This window comes from Amphibalanus amphitrite, unplaced genomic scaffold, assembly GCF_019059575.1.
Source record: "Amphibalanus amphitrite isolate SeventyFive unplaced genomic scaffold, NRLGWU_Aamphi_draft 000156F_arrow, whole genome shotgun sequence".
Lineage (NCBI taxonomy): Eukaryota > Metazoa > Arthropoda > Thecostraca > Balanomorpha > Balanidae > Amphibalanus > Amphibalanus amphitrite.
Genome location: NW_024881651.1, coordinates 478,688 through 484,659, shown reverse-complemented (window position 1 = coordinate 484,659; position 5,972 = coordinate 478,688). Strand labels below are relative to the sequence as shown.

The 5,972-nt window shown below is 41.0% G+C and overlaps 1 long non-coding RNA gene across 1 annotated transcript; it reads right to left on the bottom strand.

The window, feature by feature from the left end:
- Positions 1-1,702: 1,702 nt before the first annotated feature.
- Positions 1,703-3,513, bottom strand: LOC122383131. The gene is made up of 3 exons (XR_006256786.1): positions 3,157-3,513; positions 2,621-2,748; positions 1,703-2,163 (listed from the first exon to the last, which is right to left on the bottom strand). It is a non-coding gene; the product is annotated as an uncharacterized LOC122383131 (long non-coding RNA).
- Between the last annotated feature and the right edge of the window lie 2,459 nt (positions 3,514-5,972).

Here is a 5,972-nt window from a genome sequence, read left to right as displayed (position 1 = left end):
GTCGCAGCTGCGTCAATATACGCTGCAACTACCTAGTGCTGGGCTAAATACATATTGCCAAACCAATTTAGATTTCTACTGTTGGATATTTTTTCTTTAATGAATTGGACAGGATAAAAAACTGTTTTACACGCATGCATAAATATGCTTAATTGAATCTAAAAATATAAACTATGTATTTTTTATAGTTAAGTAATCCATGGTTCTCATATGGTTCTGCTGCTAAATTAAAGATGGCTGCCCACTTAGCGCATGCGTACTTCAGTACTAAAGGCCTGGCTACACTATGCGTGTTCTGCGTGCGTTTTTTGCGAGCTTGCATGTTTTGCGTATATTATATAAACGTTAATAAAGCCTTTTATGATAATTTAATAATTAAAATTTTTATAAAAAATATAACAAAAACAAAACATAATATTGTTCCTTTCTAGAACCGTATTATGCAAATCACGCAAACTCGCAAAAGCAAAAAACGCACGCAGAAAACGCGTCCTGGTAGCCAGGCCTTTACGTGGGGCGGGCCAGCTGCCGGACATTGGTCACGTGACCACATTTTCCGTTTGACCTTGAGTTGGCACCAGATTTTGTCGACAGATGTGGCGCAGCTTATTTTACTGCAAGATTTTAGATACTAAATATGTAGACGTGTGGTAGCAAATGATACCGTGCAAATAATATTGAATCATCGGTGACATAGTTACCTTTGAAACTCGAATAGCATCAATAAAATACAATTAAACTATTATTACTCTTCCATTGAGTTTATTGTGTTTGCAGATAGGTATAGGTAGAAACTGAAGAGCTGAGCCTGCAGCTTACAGTTGCTCTAATTTCTATAACTCTTAATGCATAAATCAAAGCTACTGAGGGCTGCAAATTTGTTTCACTTATCTCTAATAACTTATACCCTACCTTCATCAACCATTATCTGTAAGAATCTTGCATCAATCATCCCTAGACTTATAAGTTTTTTTTTACATGCCTACGCCCCGGCCGCGAGAGTGGGCGAGCACGACTCCCTCGCCCTAATTGAGCTAGCCTCGCGGGAAAAACTAGCATGTGTGCCGTTACGGGACCGGGGACGCAGCGATTGATGCACGCTTTAAAAGTCTCAGGTCAACTGGTGGCCTCTGAGGGTCAGGTCAAGTGCCCCGAGGGCCAAAATACGATTTCGGGTTTTTAGAAATAACTTTGCCAAAAAACGGCGCAGAGTCGCGATTTTAGTACCATCATGTTTGTCATGCTCCGGTGCGTCAAATGGTACACTTTTGTTTGGGTGGGGTCAACATAAGGTGTTCACATCGGGTCAAAGTCAGGTCAGAGGCACTCAGGTCACGAAGTTGATCGGAGGAGGTTATATCGTATATCATTCGATTCGATAGGCTTCCCGAGTCCATTGGCGACTTTTCCGACTTACCAGTTCAAATTTATCAGGAGTTCACTGAAAGAAAAAATTACTCACGTTACCACCCCAAACTGAGTTGTCAAAACTCACGACGGCAACTACTCAGGTTCCCTTGGTAACTACTCTTTGGTACTCAGGAGATACTCATGTTAACACTAACGTGACTCATACATAACGTGAGTATTCCGGGTGAGTTGTCAAAACTCACCACCTAAGTACTCAGGTTTGAGCTTTTACTAAGACGCTACCCACAGTATTACCAAGGTGGACCACACACTTACTCAGGCTAATACTAACGATAACCAACCCTGAATAATGATAATACTAACCCATTTAAGATGGGTCTTACTAACGCGGATGCCAACGCATAAAACCAAAAATGCGTTCGTTAACCTTACGCCTTGCAGACGTGACAAACACGAGGAAAACACTGAAGTTTATTACAAAACCCATCATACGAAATCTCTGCCAACATGCAATTCAAGAGCCGGGTACGGGGCGAAATCCGTTAAACACAACACTTAGAGGTCCGTAAAAAAAACAATGAAACACTCCCATAGATCGCAAACACTGCGCGAGATCGCTTAGTTTTTGAACCGCTTCCTACCGCGAGGTCGGCGCACTGCAGCTCGAAGGGTGCTGGACTGGTATTCTGGCTCAGTAGCGCGAGGGCATGGAAAACCATGGGCGCACTTTCTCCGTCGCTATCCTTGAGACTGCAGTTTCCAGAAGACGAACCAGTGTCTCCGAAACTTTACCTATGGACCGAAAACAATAAGCTGTTAAGAAATAAAGCGAAAACTTCAGAAGACATCGGCGAGGTGTGTTAAAGGGAATAGTTCACTTTCACGAAAATAGTTTTTTCAATGGATTTATGATTTTTTATGCTCAAAATGATCAGCAAAAAATAAAACCTTTTTATAAAAAAAAATATTTTCTTTATTAATGAAGAAATGCGATCGGCTTTGTATCGGATTTGGTGACAATCGGCGCAGCGCTTCTGGAGATAGGTATATCAAAAAAAAAACTCGTGAAATAACCCGTCGTGAAAACGGCTAGTGTTTTTCTTTTTGCAAAGCATGCCGCGGTAAATTATGCAGATGGCATAATTATATTTTATATACTGACACTGTGATCGCAAGATACAGAAAGAAGTAAAAAAAAAATCTAGTAACTTTTTAGGAACCTGTTAAGATGAGCTATAGATCTCCGTACCTATCGAACAGGAGCAGGCAGACTTCACATTCTGAAGCCACCCGGCGGCGAGCATCCGGCGTCGATCGGGGCGAGCGTCTACACCGGCATCAGCCCCGGCAGCAGTGCGATGGTATATCCAAAAGAAACTGTGAAAGGAGACATACAGTCGGTATATTTTAACGACACATTTTTGAAAAAAAGAACTTCTTCCCTACCTTAATATATCCAACACAACCCAGAGGAACCCAGCGGATAAAATATTTACATGATATTTTCACGTATTTCATCATCAAAAGTCAAAACTTTTCATAGAACAAAAAGCATTGAATATCGTCCAGTACGCATTCCATTATTAGAATAACACCTACAAAGCAAAAATCTTCACTAATTACCTATCTTTAGGGCACATCTCTCTTCGGAGATGTGCTCTCACATCTCCCTCATCTCTCACGGTACCTTATACTCGTATGCCTATTTCCTCGCGACACACAATTGCGCTTGTGGTCATTGATCAATAATAGATATTAATAAGGTAAGTATATGAACATACTTACTATTGGCCTCGGAATCCGAGTTTCAGTTTCTGCACACCAAGTCCATAAAATGCTGCACACGCGAGCGACGCACTTTCACCACCAAGCAACAGAATTCAACTGAAATAATGGCAGACGCGCGCGAAACGTGCGCGGCTGTGCCACATCGGCTCAACCAATCAGCGAGCTGGAAGCGTACTCACGGCTAGATTACTAACCACATACTCATGATCCTGAGCATAAATACCAAGCATCGATGAGTACTGCCTCACATCATCGCAGGAGCTACGAACGAACTAAGGCATCGTTGGTAAATACGTTAGTTTACCTGAGTATGGCATGAGTCTTATCCTGAATAAAAGGGTTAGTTTCCATAGGGTGGTAAATTTTTTTCTCAGTGTTATTGACGAAAAAACTTGTGACCTATGACGTCACGCTAGGTTAAAGATGCAAAAGTGAAGCATTGGGCATTGCAAGAAGTGCATGACATTGCGATTCCATGTGCTTGAGCTAGGTTTAGATCATTCTCGGCGTCAAAATTACAGTTTCCATATTTTCCCCATTGACTTGTAATGGTGACGTCACGCGATCGGCCTGACCTCATGTGACCTCTAGGAGAAATCCGAGATATACAAGTTTTGAGACTTCTAGGGGATGCTAGGTCCTGTAAGTATCATCTCGCTGTGACAGCTCCTCTGGCACCGAGGGCATTGCGAAGTTTCGGTATTTTGGGACTATTGCAGAGGTTCACGTGTGACGTCATAACTCAGTAATCTGACCTGAGACGGAAATGCAATTGGTTTCCAAAGATGCATATGGAAGCAAAGATAAGGTGTGCCAGATAGCAGCCCTCTAGCTGTAAGGTGTTTTGATCTTTCGCCAAAAGTCGTAAGTGGAGCGCTACTGACTCCTCCGGTCGGCCGCCGGGGGTTAGGAGGCGTGCAGCGTATCGGAAAACCACCTGGTACTTAGCGAATTTTGCCGATAAAAATACGTTTCTTATACCGACTTATAGCCAAAAGACGACTGAATCTCAAACTAGTCGTATCCTTGCACTAAATGGCTTGGTTTAGACACGATAGGTCTGAAAAGAAAAGGCCCCATGTATTCTCTATGGGCGCCGCGAGGCCGTTGGCACCAGAGTTTCGGGAAGTGCCCTCGCCACAACCGCACGTGCAGATTTGGTCACGTGACCAAGCGCATTTGCCGCCACTGTATTTATATACACTGTGGGGCGGGCTTGGAATTGTTGTTTTGTCATTGAAAATATGGATGGTTGAGGTAGTTTTATCATGAGAGCATTCAGTTTATATTATGTAACTATTGAATAACTTCGTATGTGTCGATATTCCGTATTCTTGATAGTAAAGAAAACTTGTAGCACGCCGAAAATGTCTAGTCCTGTGTAATGCTTTACTGGCTTTACCACTGCTTCATAAAGTATCAATCAATATTTTTTTTTTTTGAATGGCTGATCACCAGCTATTTAAGTTTGGTATCACAATTGATTTGCAAATTTTGTTCCTTTTCGATGATGCTGGTAATATGTGGTAGTGTCCTGTGCAATTTTGCATATTTCCTTTTGCAAGCGCCAAGCAGATAAATGAATTTTTATAAGTCTCTGGTAGCTTCATTTGTAACAGAGCTTGTCTTTTCTGTACTTAAATTATCATCTTTACACCGTATTTATATAAATATCTACAACTTTGTTGAGTTCAGTATAGATTTAGTACTTTTCTATGATTTTTGGTATTTTCTTAGTGTATTTGGTTGGTATCTGTTTGGTATCAGTTTCCAAAAATGTTTTAAATTGATATCACATAAGTATAAATTTTAGATAACATCTTGATTGAATCGCGTTGAGTTAAATCATGAGTTGAGTCATTCCCTGAATCGCTGATAACGGGATGAGTCGTGATTGAGTTGAATCACAGGGTCCATGAGTCGTGATTGAATCGCTTGGAAAATCAGACTGTTTGATTGAGTTATGATTGAATCGGTCATTTCATCAAGTGAGTCGTGATTGAATTGATTGAATTTTTTTGAATCGTTTACAAGTCTGCGGCGGCGGAGATGGTTTACCTACAAAATGCCATCGTGGATGTGTTTCATGCATAATGATAAAGACCACGAAAAGGATGCATGATCGTGCTAAGCAATTGAGTAATGGCAATGCATGATATGGTCGGCATTATCAATAAAAATTCCAAATAAGTGTAGTATCGATCACGGGCGTCACTTTCCGAAATCTATTGGTAGGACTCTAAGATATAATTTTAGGATACCAAAGCCATTCTTACCATGCATCGCCATAGGGTTAATGTTTAAATTCTGAAGTTAACTTATTGGTGGGGTTTGGGCCCCACCAAGCCTATACAAAACGACACCCAAAGTATCAAATTGCAATGATTGTGCGTAACATCTTCTATGTCCAGCCTCAAACTTTTTTGCATCACAGTAGCTACAATTAACACGATCTCAAAAAATGATTAACACTGCATTGAATTCAAGTCGCAAACAATGCTCCCGTTTGCTAGTATTTCCGCATACTTCACTTTCTTTTCACATTTCGGCGTGTCTACAACTTGCGCTCTTGCCTCTTACTAATCGCATTTATAACTGCTCTGGATCTTCATTCTTCACAGAAACGTTCTTTTTACATTTCGACGTGTCTACAGTTCGTGTGTACTGTGTACCTGCCTTTGCTTATCACATTAGTTGCACTAAAGAGATCAGAATCTAAGAGGCAAAGTTTGGTTCAAACTCATGGCTCCCAATCGCAAAGCATGACTTAGAAATACATATTCAAGTAATTAAGCTACAATGGTGTTCGTAAA